Raw genomic sequence first — 10,683 nt, forward strand, 5'->3', positions numbered from 1 at the left:
ATCAGGAAGGGGATGCTTAACTGACTCCATCTTCAAAATGAATTCTCTTCCCTCCCCATTCTTACACATATGAATTCTACTGATGTTTATTAAGCACTTATCAATTTCTCCAGCTGTTGGAGATTTATAGATAAAATAACGATGTCTATGCCATCACAGGCCTATAGGCCATGCAGAAGAAGGACTGAGAAGAAGACAAGAAAACTGATACTACTAGGTTGGGATGTTTTCCTCAGTGGCCACCTCAGCTTAGTCATGAATCTTTCTTCTCTGTGAAGCAATCCTCTCACTGCGTTGTGAGTGCTTCAAAGACCAGGTATTTTTTATGATAAAAGCTTTGCTGAGAACTCTGTAGGCTGGGGAAATCAAGGATATTGGGCCTAATGGATAATTCTACTACAGTTGAAAGGAGTATGTGAACAATCAGAAACAGAAAAGGGGGCATCTGCTTCCTTGAGTGTCGATAGAAATAAAATAGTTGCAAACAGAAGTCCTGTAGGACGCTGTATAGGACTTATTTCATTGTTGGTCGGTATTTAATGTATTTTGATGTATTCATGGCATGTATATGAGATATACCATTAAAGGAATAACCATAGATAATGGCTCACAAAAATGTTGAGTAACTGAGGTTTATTATATTTACTAACTACTCCACCTCTACTTCATCACTTTCATCATCTCTAATATGTCCACTACTGCCACCTCCATCACTCCAAATAATAGCCTCCTCTTCCAACCCCCCTCACCACATTCCTGACAATCCCAATAAAGATGAATGGTAAATACCAGTAACCCAAAATCACAAGGGACCCAAAAATAGAAAAGAGAAAATAGTTAGATTTGACCAACTTTTTAATGTCTCCCAAGGCCCGAATCAAGGTTATGTTTTTGCATATGGCTGTCCAACTATTCCAGCACAATTTGTGGAAAAGTCTCTCCTATCTCCATTGAACTTCTTTTGCCTCTGTTGAAAACCAGTTGACCGTATATATGTAGGTATATTTCTAAAAATTCTTTTTCACAGATACATTTGCATATCATTTTGACAACCACCTCTTCTTCATTATATCGTGAGCTCATATGAGTTATTTAATGCAGAAAATGTGGAGTCCTTCAACTTTGATTCCTTTTCAAAATTATTTTGGCTTTTCTAGTTCCTTTGCTTTCACATACACATTTAGAATCAAACTGACAATTTCTTCAAAAATCCTGAAGATATTTTAATTGGAATTCCATTGATTGTATAGATCAGCTTGGGGATAATTGATATCCTAACAATATTCTTTTCCTATCCATGAACACAGTATAGGTCTCCATTTTTAGTTCTTCTTTCTTTATCAATATGTTGTTATTTTCAGCATACATATTTTGCAAGTATATAGATTTATACCTCAGTATTTCACTTTTGGGCATTGTTATTGATAATGTAAATAATACTGATTTCTAAATATCTTTTTCCAACTGTCCATTTCTAATGTCTAGAAATGCAGTTGATTTTTGTAGATCGACTATTTCCTAGGACTTGCTAGACATATTTGTTAGTTTTAATTCCTTTTGTAGGTTTTTGGGACCTTCTACAAAAGCAATCATGGTTTTCCTAATAGTGACAGTTTTACTTTTCCCTCTCTACTTCATTTTCGTCTCTTGTTCTCACCTTACTGCATTTATTAGGAACCACAGAATCGTGGAATGGACTGGTAAGGGTGGACATTCTTCTCTTGTTCCTGACCTCAGAGGAAAGCACTCAGTGTTTGCCATTAAGTGTGATGGTAATGGAATATTTTTGCAGATACCTTTTATCCATTTGAGGTTTGTTTTTACTGTTAGTCTGCTAAGAATTTTTGACATAAACAGAGGTTGAAATTTGTCAAATGCTTTTTCTGCATTTACCAAGATGAATATATGATTTTTCTTTTTTACTCTGTTATGTGTTATTAACTTTGATTGTTGAACCAGTCTTGTGTTCTTTGGATAAACCCTTCTTGACATGCATTGTGTTTTATATATATTGCTAGATTTGATTTGCTAATATTTTGTTGTGGAATTTTGCATGAAGATGAAGGACATTTTTCTGCAGTTTTCTTTACTTATAATTGTAGCCAAAAAGATTTTGATAAGAAATACACTGAATGTGCAGGTCAATTTGGTGAGTATTGCCATCTTAACTATACCTGGGCTTCCGGCTCAAGAACACGGGATGTCTTTCCATTTAATTAGTCTTATTTAATTTCAATTAACAACATTTTACTGTTTTCATAGTTCAAATTTTGCATTTCTTTTGTTAATTGTCTAACTAAATATTTTATTCTTTTGGTTCTATTGCAACTCAAATTGTATCCTTACTTTCATTTTTTAATGCTAGTGCATAGAAATGCAATTGGGTTTTGAATATTGATCTTTATCCTCCAACTTTGCTGAATACATTTATTAGCTGCAATGAATTTTTCAGTGCATTCCACAGGGTTTTCTATGAACATCATATCATCTATAAATGAAATAGTTCTGTTATTCCTTTGTAATCTGGATGACTGTTATTTCTTTTACTTATCTAATTTCCTTGGTTGAAAGTTCCAGTATAATGTTGAATAGAAGTGGGAAGAGCAGACATCCTTGTCCTGTGCCTGATCTCAGCAGGAGGCATTTAATCTTTAATCATTAAGTGTGATGCTAGCTTGTGTTTTCCGTAGATACCTCTTACTACGTTGAGGAAGTTCCCTTCTATTTCTGGTTTGTTGAGTGTTTTTTATACTGAAAGAGTGTTGGATTTTGTCAAAGATGTTGGCTGCATCTATTGAGATATTCAGGTAGATTTTTCCACTTTATTCTATAAACGTGGCTTATTACATTAATTGATTTTTGCATGTTAAACCAATATTACCTTTCTGGAATGTATCTCACTTGGCCTTTATATATAATATTTTTATATGTTGCTGTATTCGATTTGCTAGTTTTTGTGGGGGTTTTTTTTTTTGTTTTGTTTTTGTTTTTTAGTATTTTTCATCTCTATTCATGAAAGATATTGGACATTAGTGATTTGAAAAGTCAATGCCACCCTTCTAAATAACCCAGAGGTCAAGAAAAAGTCAAAATAAAAAAAGAAAAATATTTTATTTCAATGAAAAAGTGAACATGTCCCATGAAAAGTGGAATGAAGCTAAAGCAGAGCTAGGAGGAAATTTTATAGCATTAAATACTTCACATAAAAAAGAAGAAAGGTCTCAAATTAATGAGCACATTGCCACTTTAGGTAATGATGAAAGAACACCACATTAAACTCAAAACAGGTGGAAGGAAAAAATAATAAAGATAAAACCCTATATCAATGAAATTGAAAACAGAAAATCAATTTTATAAAAATCCGTGGAACTGCAGATGTTGACAAATACCACACACGGGTTGGCTTACACAACAGGAATTTATTCTCCCAGTTTTGGAGACCACAAGTCCAACACCAAGGGACTGGCAGGTGTGTTTACTCTGGAGTCTGTAATGCTGCAGCCATGGCTCGCTCTCTGCCTCCATCACTTGGTGACATGACCCTTTCTGTTTCCTTCTCTGGTTTCTACTCCTCCTGCTCTAGTCTCCCTATAAGAACCCCAGTCGTGGTGAATGAAGGCCCACCTGGTTCACTTTGGCCTCCCCCAGATGGGATCTGCACAGATGCTGTTTTCCAACTAGTTTACACCCCCAGGGCAGGGTTAGGGCTTGGACATGTCCTTGTGGGCACAGGATTCCATCCACCATGGTCTGGTCTCTACATCCCCAAAGGCTTGTTCTTCCCACATGAAAAATACATTCATCCCATTCCAACATCCCGAAAGCCTTAAGCCATTTCAGTAACAACTCTAAGTCCAAAATCTCATCAAAATCCATTATGGGTGTTAAATGAAATGAAGTGAAATTTAACAGATGTGTAAATGAAAGAAAAATATAAAAGTGGCTGAATATGAAGTAAATGTGAATGCACATATTACATTTTAGTCATTTTTAAATTTTAAAATTTTACACTAGTTTTAGCAATCATGTTTTTCTTGCAATGTTGTTATTTTCCTTGTAAAGTTAATATTTATATACTGTTATTAATTATATTAATGCTAAGAACCTTTTTTGAGGATAAGAGTAAAAAAGTAGAAATATAAAATTAAAAACATTAAGAAAGAACCTGTAAAAAAACACACAAAATGTCTACAAAATGAGCTCACTTAATAAAAGTATTTTTGGGGGGCTATCTACAGAGAAGACCTAGAGTTAGTGACCAACTCAGTAGCAGTGAGTGCCTCTGACATCCCCGATTGTGGTCTCTAAATATTATTTCCCACAAAAATGAAGCAAGACATTAGAGAAATGGTGTAATCAGGTCTGGAGGAGAAAATATACAAGATTGTCTAGAATGTATTATCAAATGGTGATGAAACTATTAAAGCTTTCAGGATTGAATACAGTTCAAGAACTAATTTGAAGAGATGTTTTGAACAATTTGAACATTAACAAATAATGATCCCACTGTTTGGAAGTACTTCTGTCTTAGTTTGCTAGGGCTGCCTGGAGAAATAGCACATAACAGGTGGTTTAATAACAGGAATTTATAGTCTTACAGTTTCAGGGTTAGAAATCCACAGTCAAGGCATTGGGAAGGCCATGCTTTCTCCCCAGGGTCCTTGGAGTTCTCTGCTGGCTTGCCACAATCCTTGGGGCTCCTTGGCGTTTTACTCTGGCTCTACTGCTTGGAGGTCTCTCTCTCCATGTGCCTGCTCTTCCATTTTCTGCTGATTTTGCTTCTTCCTCGGACCATCTCTTTATAAGGCCTTCAGTAATAGTGATCAAGGGCCCACCATGCCTTTGTTTGGCCACACCTCAATAGGATCCTAGTAGATCTTTTTTACAAGTGAGTTTACACCTTAACTGATAATACATCTTCAAAGGATCCTGTTTATAAATGGTTCACACACACAGAAATGCAGAGTAAGATGAAGAACGTGTCTTTTTGGGGAGTACAAGATTCAAGCTACCACAATTTCAAATCTATTTTTAAAAAACACATAAGTTCATAATGATACACAAAAATGAATTAGCTCATTGGGAAGGGCTATTGATGAGACCCACATTACTTACGTGAAAACTGATAACTAAAGGAATAGAGACTTCTTTTTTCTAAAATGGCAGGAGATGTTTATCTTTGGAGAAGCAGTTCAGCTATAAGAGAAGGATAATCAACATAACTAAAATATCACCGATTTACAACACTTAGTGAAATAATGGATCTATTAGTGACTTGGAGTGCCCGCTAAGCTTTTTAGTTGAAAAACTGAACTTCATCATGAATGGAGTATGCTGAAAAAACTTGAACCTGCTGATCCATTTTACTATCACGTATCAACTAAACATTACGTTCTTCATGATTTGTGCTCTCAGCACTGGGTCTGAAGCATTCCGGTCAGATAAACATTCTGAATCTGATTATGGCTCTGGAGCTAAATACCAGTTAGGAAAATCAGGGGCAGACTTAGATGGTAAAAGGCAGCAGGGTGATCCAATCAAATTATTCCAAACATAAATTGCAATGCATTCATAAAAAGGAGAGGAAAAGTAAGGACAGGAAGTATCTAGATCAATGAAGACTTGAGACCCATATCAAAAAAAGCAATGCATATACTGTAATTTATTTTTGTGTACCACATTGTTTTTGCTTTTATTTCTCCAACCATCTTTCATTTCTTTATCAGTGATTTCATTATTTTTGTTTTGCATAATGAACTAGTTTTTTATTATTCTATTTTTTCTTATATGGTTATTGTTATACTGTTTAGTATCTTTTTTATTTGTTATCCTAGACACTAGGAGATTCACTCTTAACTTAGTATATTATATTTTAAGTAGCACTTGGATCACAAAACTAACAATGCAAGAGCCTTGCATTGTCCTGCTCTCTTTTATGTTATTGGTGATTGTTCTGGTTTGCTAATGCTGCCATTTTGAAAAACACAAGAAATGGATTGGCTTTTATAAAGGGCGTTTATTTGGTTACAGAGTTACAGTCTCAAGGCCATAAAGCATCCAAGGTAAGGCATCAACACTAAGCTACCTTCAATGGAGAAAGGCCATTGGCATCGGGTAAACCTCTGCTGGTTGGGAAGTCATGTGGCTGGCATCTACTTGCTCCCAGGTTGCATTTCAGAATGGTGTTCTACAAAATGTCAGCATAAACTTTTAATGGCCATCTTCAACATGTCTCTTTAAACTGTTCTGAGTTCCTTCTGTTTGTCAAGTCTTTTATATGGCTCCAGTGATTTAATTAAGACCCACCCTGAAAGGGTGGGGTAACACCTCCATGGAAATTATCCAATCAAAGTTCTTCCCCACTGTTGATTGAGTCACATCTCCATGGAAACAATCGATAGGTTCCAACCTAATCAACACTAATACTTCTGCCCCCACAAGAGTTCATTAAAGAACATGGCATTTTGGGGGACATAATACATTCAAACTGGCACAGTGATATATATTTTAACACCACATATATTTTAAACCTAAAGTTTATTGTTTTTGTTTCAAATAGTCCATAGTATTTTGCAGTTATATATTTACTGTGACAAAAGGTTTTTTTTTCTTGGTTTCTTTAGCTTCTCTTTCTCCAGCTGGTATAATTTTGTTTTAGGTTGAGAAACTTCAAGTAGTATTTCTTTTCATGATTATCTATACGAAACAGGTACTCTCCTTCTCTCTCTCTCTCTCTCTCTCTCTCTCTCTCTCTCTCTCTCTGACAATATCTGTTTATCTTTACTTTTGAGGTATGTTTTTACTGGGTGTAAGGATTAGGTTAGCTTTTTTTTTTCTGTTCAGTATGTTCATATTTGTTATTTTCCTTCATCTATAGTTTGTGAAGCGCTGTTAGATGTTATTTCTTGTTACTTGTGAAGGCTTCTTTTATTTTTTAAAATCAAGTGCTTTTAGATTTTCTTTTATTTTTTGAGGTTTTTGAAGTTTGACTATGATGCCAAATAGTCTAGTCTACTTTGCTTTTTTTGTCCTCTGAGTAAACTAATATTTTTTATTTTCTGATTGGTTTGTAGAGTTTTCACCAATTGTATCTTTTAATGTTCCTTCTGTGTCATTCTTCCTTCTCCATGGGGTTAAATACTATATTTTCTTGAGATCTTTGATGCTGTTGCCCTTCTCTGAATTTATTCGGTCCACATGTGAAAAGTCTATCACAAAAAGTGTAATTCCTGTGTTGTTATTATTGGAAAGTTATGTGATTGGACTGTTCGGTTGCTTGAGTTCAATCTCTCATTTCCTGAGCTGGGGAACAATAAAGCCCTAATAAATGACTGAGCTATTGGGCTGGTTCTTCTGCAGACTTGCACAGCAAAGAAGATGTGGTCATTGACACAGGAGCGTGGGATCCACTGTTCTTAATTTGTTTCACACTCTCCAAGAGATACAGCCACAGAGAGGAGGGGGTAGAACTTTTGAAGGCACAGATGAGCTACGAGCATGGAAATGACACCGTGTGAGGATGAAGTACTGTCTGTCAAGTGAGGCCATTCTATCATGTGTCCCCAGTAGATAGAATATATGGGTCTGAGAGTCAAGGAATGGGAATTAGACAAGACACTGTTCACCTCACTTTCAGTGACTCAAAAAGGGAATTTCTACTTAAACCCTGAGCTCTGCAGAATTACAAGTATCAGTTCTTAAGGGAAAAATTCTTACACTCTAGGATGTAGCAGGAGGCCACATGAGTTAAATCGGTATCTGCCACTTGGTCACTCTCTTCCTTCTGCCAGTAGACTGGCCTACAGAGAAAAGAATTATCTTTCTGGCAGTGGAAGATCACTCTGAACATCACAAGGAGGTAAAAATGCTGCTACTTAATGGGGCCAGGGAAGAACACACTGGGCACTAAGGTCATAACTCAATCCAGATTTAGCTTAATGGGAAGTTTAGTAACTATGGCTTGATAGGAACAGCTCCAGATATAAATTGAATTCTTGGGTCAACAGCTCATTCCTGCTTGCACCTGAGAATAGAACAAGATGGTGAGGCTTCTTCCACATGGTCGAACACTCTAATTATCTCAGCCCCCCCCTCCACCAAATATACCTCCTCCATCTTCACTATGTGTGAAACTTCACAACCTTCCTTGAGATCTCAGTAGCCTGCTCTGAAGGCTGCTGTATTAGTTAGGGTTCTCTAAGGAAATAGAATCAGCAAGAGATATCTATAAATATAAGATTTTATAAAAGTGTCTCACACAACTGTGGGTATGAACAAGTCCAAATTCAGTAGGGCAAACAGCAAACTGGCAACTCTAATGAAGACTTTCGATGAACTTCTCAGGAAACAAACTAGCAACTCTGATAAACGTGTTCGATGAACTCCTCAGGAAATGAATTGGCAACTTCGATGAACTCCTCAGGAAATGCTTCGCCGGTTAGCCAAAGAAGTGAAGGTCCTCTATCTGTCTTGCTTAAAAGTCTTCAATTGATTGGATTAAATCCAGCTGATTGAATTCTCTCATTGTGGAAGACAGGCCCTTCATTGATAGAAACAGTCACAGCTGCAGCCAATTGACTGATGATTTAATAAACCAGCCTTCTGGTATATTACCAGCCACAGATGTCCTTGCAGTAACGGTTTGGCCAGTGCTCGCTTGACCGGACACCTGGGTACCATCACCTGGCCAAGTTGACACACGAACCTAACCATCACAGCTGCCATACCTATTTCCAAAAGCCAGCATGAAAACATCATGAGATTTTTAAGGGGACAGAAAAGCTTGAAGGAAGAACAAACCACACAAGTAAAACAGTTGGAAATGAAGACGGGAGAGTAAGAAGTGATGAGATTTGAAAAGGTAAATGCTCACTGCTCTATATCAAAATACAATGTGACTCAGCAATTCCTCTTCCATTACAGAGCTATCCTGTTCCTCAGCTGCCAAAAAACATTCTCAAAATTTGGAAACAATAGGGGAACCAGGGAGTGGGATCCCCAGGGAATCTTATATATATGCATATATGATTTGCATCTTCTTATATATGCATCTTCTCTGTAAATTGAAAACATAGATAAACATTATTATATTTTGACATATGTACTACAGGACTTTTCATGGGAAGTATGTGTACATATACACAGATAGTAGCACAAATATATATACATATATTTTTTAAACAAATTATCTTTTGCAAGAGGAGGATGCTACATAGAATCTGGACATTGAATGTCAACTCTTCCCTGGTGGCCTGAGACAGGTCCAGAGCCAAAGTCTTAAACCACTGATTTCTTTTAAACCAACTTAGATCTTGGTCCAACAAAAGATTTAGAAAAGAGGTTGAGAAAAGCCAAGGGTAATACTCACAGCCACACTCACACCCCAAGTCTCACCATCCAGAAAGCAGAGCCAGGGCACCTCTGTACCACCAGCCTGTCCAGGACCCCCAGGGAGCTGTGGCCTGACACCTGCCTGAAGTCTGGTGTGAACAGTTGGCTGCAGAGCAGTTTCTTCTCTTAGTGCCCAGGTAAGCTGAGGACACTCCAGTGACCCTCCCCTGAGGATACTGTACAGTGGCTCTGGTGAGCGATTGGAGCTGCTTCATGATTTCCATTTGCTGAAAGCCTTCAGAAGTGAAGAGAGCCCCCAAAACCTATATTCTTTTTTCTTGTTTTGGGGGTGGTGGGGAGGTTTGAGGAAATGATGCTGGAAAAGACAGTGGGGAACGGGATATTCCCAGAGTTACTCCTCCTGCTTGGTTGGGGTAAGCTGGACAAGATTAGCTCCTGGTGTCAGCTCAGGACTGAATCAGTAACTACAGCTGAGGTCTCCTGGCCTCAGTTTCCCTCTCCCTGGGACCTGCACTGCTCTTAGCAGAGACAGCAAGGCCCATCCCTTGCGGTATGAGGGGATCAGTGACTCCTTCTGTGTCTGTGTGAGTTTGTGTGCTTGTGGGGAGCTTGACAATAAGGAGCAGAGTGGCCCTGGGTGGTTAGGTTGTGGGCACTGATAGAAGGTGTCAACATCCCCCCAGTTTTAGGCTTATCTTCCCCTTTTTCCATGAGGCAAAAGTCTGATCTCTCTGGTGTCCTTATCAGCCTTCTTTTATATTAGTGAACTTGTATCTGGATACATAGCTTTGCAGCTAAAGATTTTAGTTCATGGTTCCAGTTTATTTTCTTATAAGCTTCTGACCAAAATGTTTGGAATTCCAAACATGCATAAGGAATAAAATTCTTAAATCAACAAATCTTAGGGAAAGTTTTGAAATATAGTAAAGAGTCCCTTTTAAAAACTAAAACACAACAAAATAAAACAAAAACAGATTCTGAGAGCCTTAATGTAAGTATACCAATCCTTCCAGAACAGTTCATTCTAATCTTGAAAGGAATTCCTATAAAAAAGAAGGAAAGTTAAAACTACCCAAGTGATTTAATTCCAAATGCAGATGATTAGACCAAAATATCAATTAATCTATAATTTTATAGGCCAATTTCTTTTGCTTATCAATGCAAAATAACAAACAAACTATCATCTATGTAATTTAAAATCAAATTGCAAAAAATGCATCAAGGTGAATGAGGGGTTACACACGGCAAGCCAGAATGGTTCCACATTACAAGCTCTACCAGTCAATTCAGAAGATATTAGTATTACGAAGAAGATAAAACATATGCCAATCT

The sequence above is a fragment of the Choloepus didactylus genome, chromosome 6 (genome assembly GCF_015220235.1).
Source record: "Choloepus didactylus isolate mChoDid1 chromosome 6, mChoDid1.pri, whole genome shotgun sequence".
NCBI lineage: Eukaryota > Metazoa > Chordata > Mammalia > Pilosa > Megalonychidae > Choloepus > Choloepus didactylus.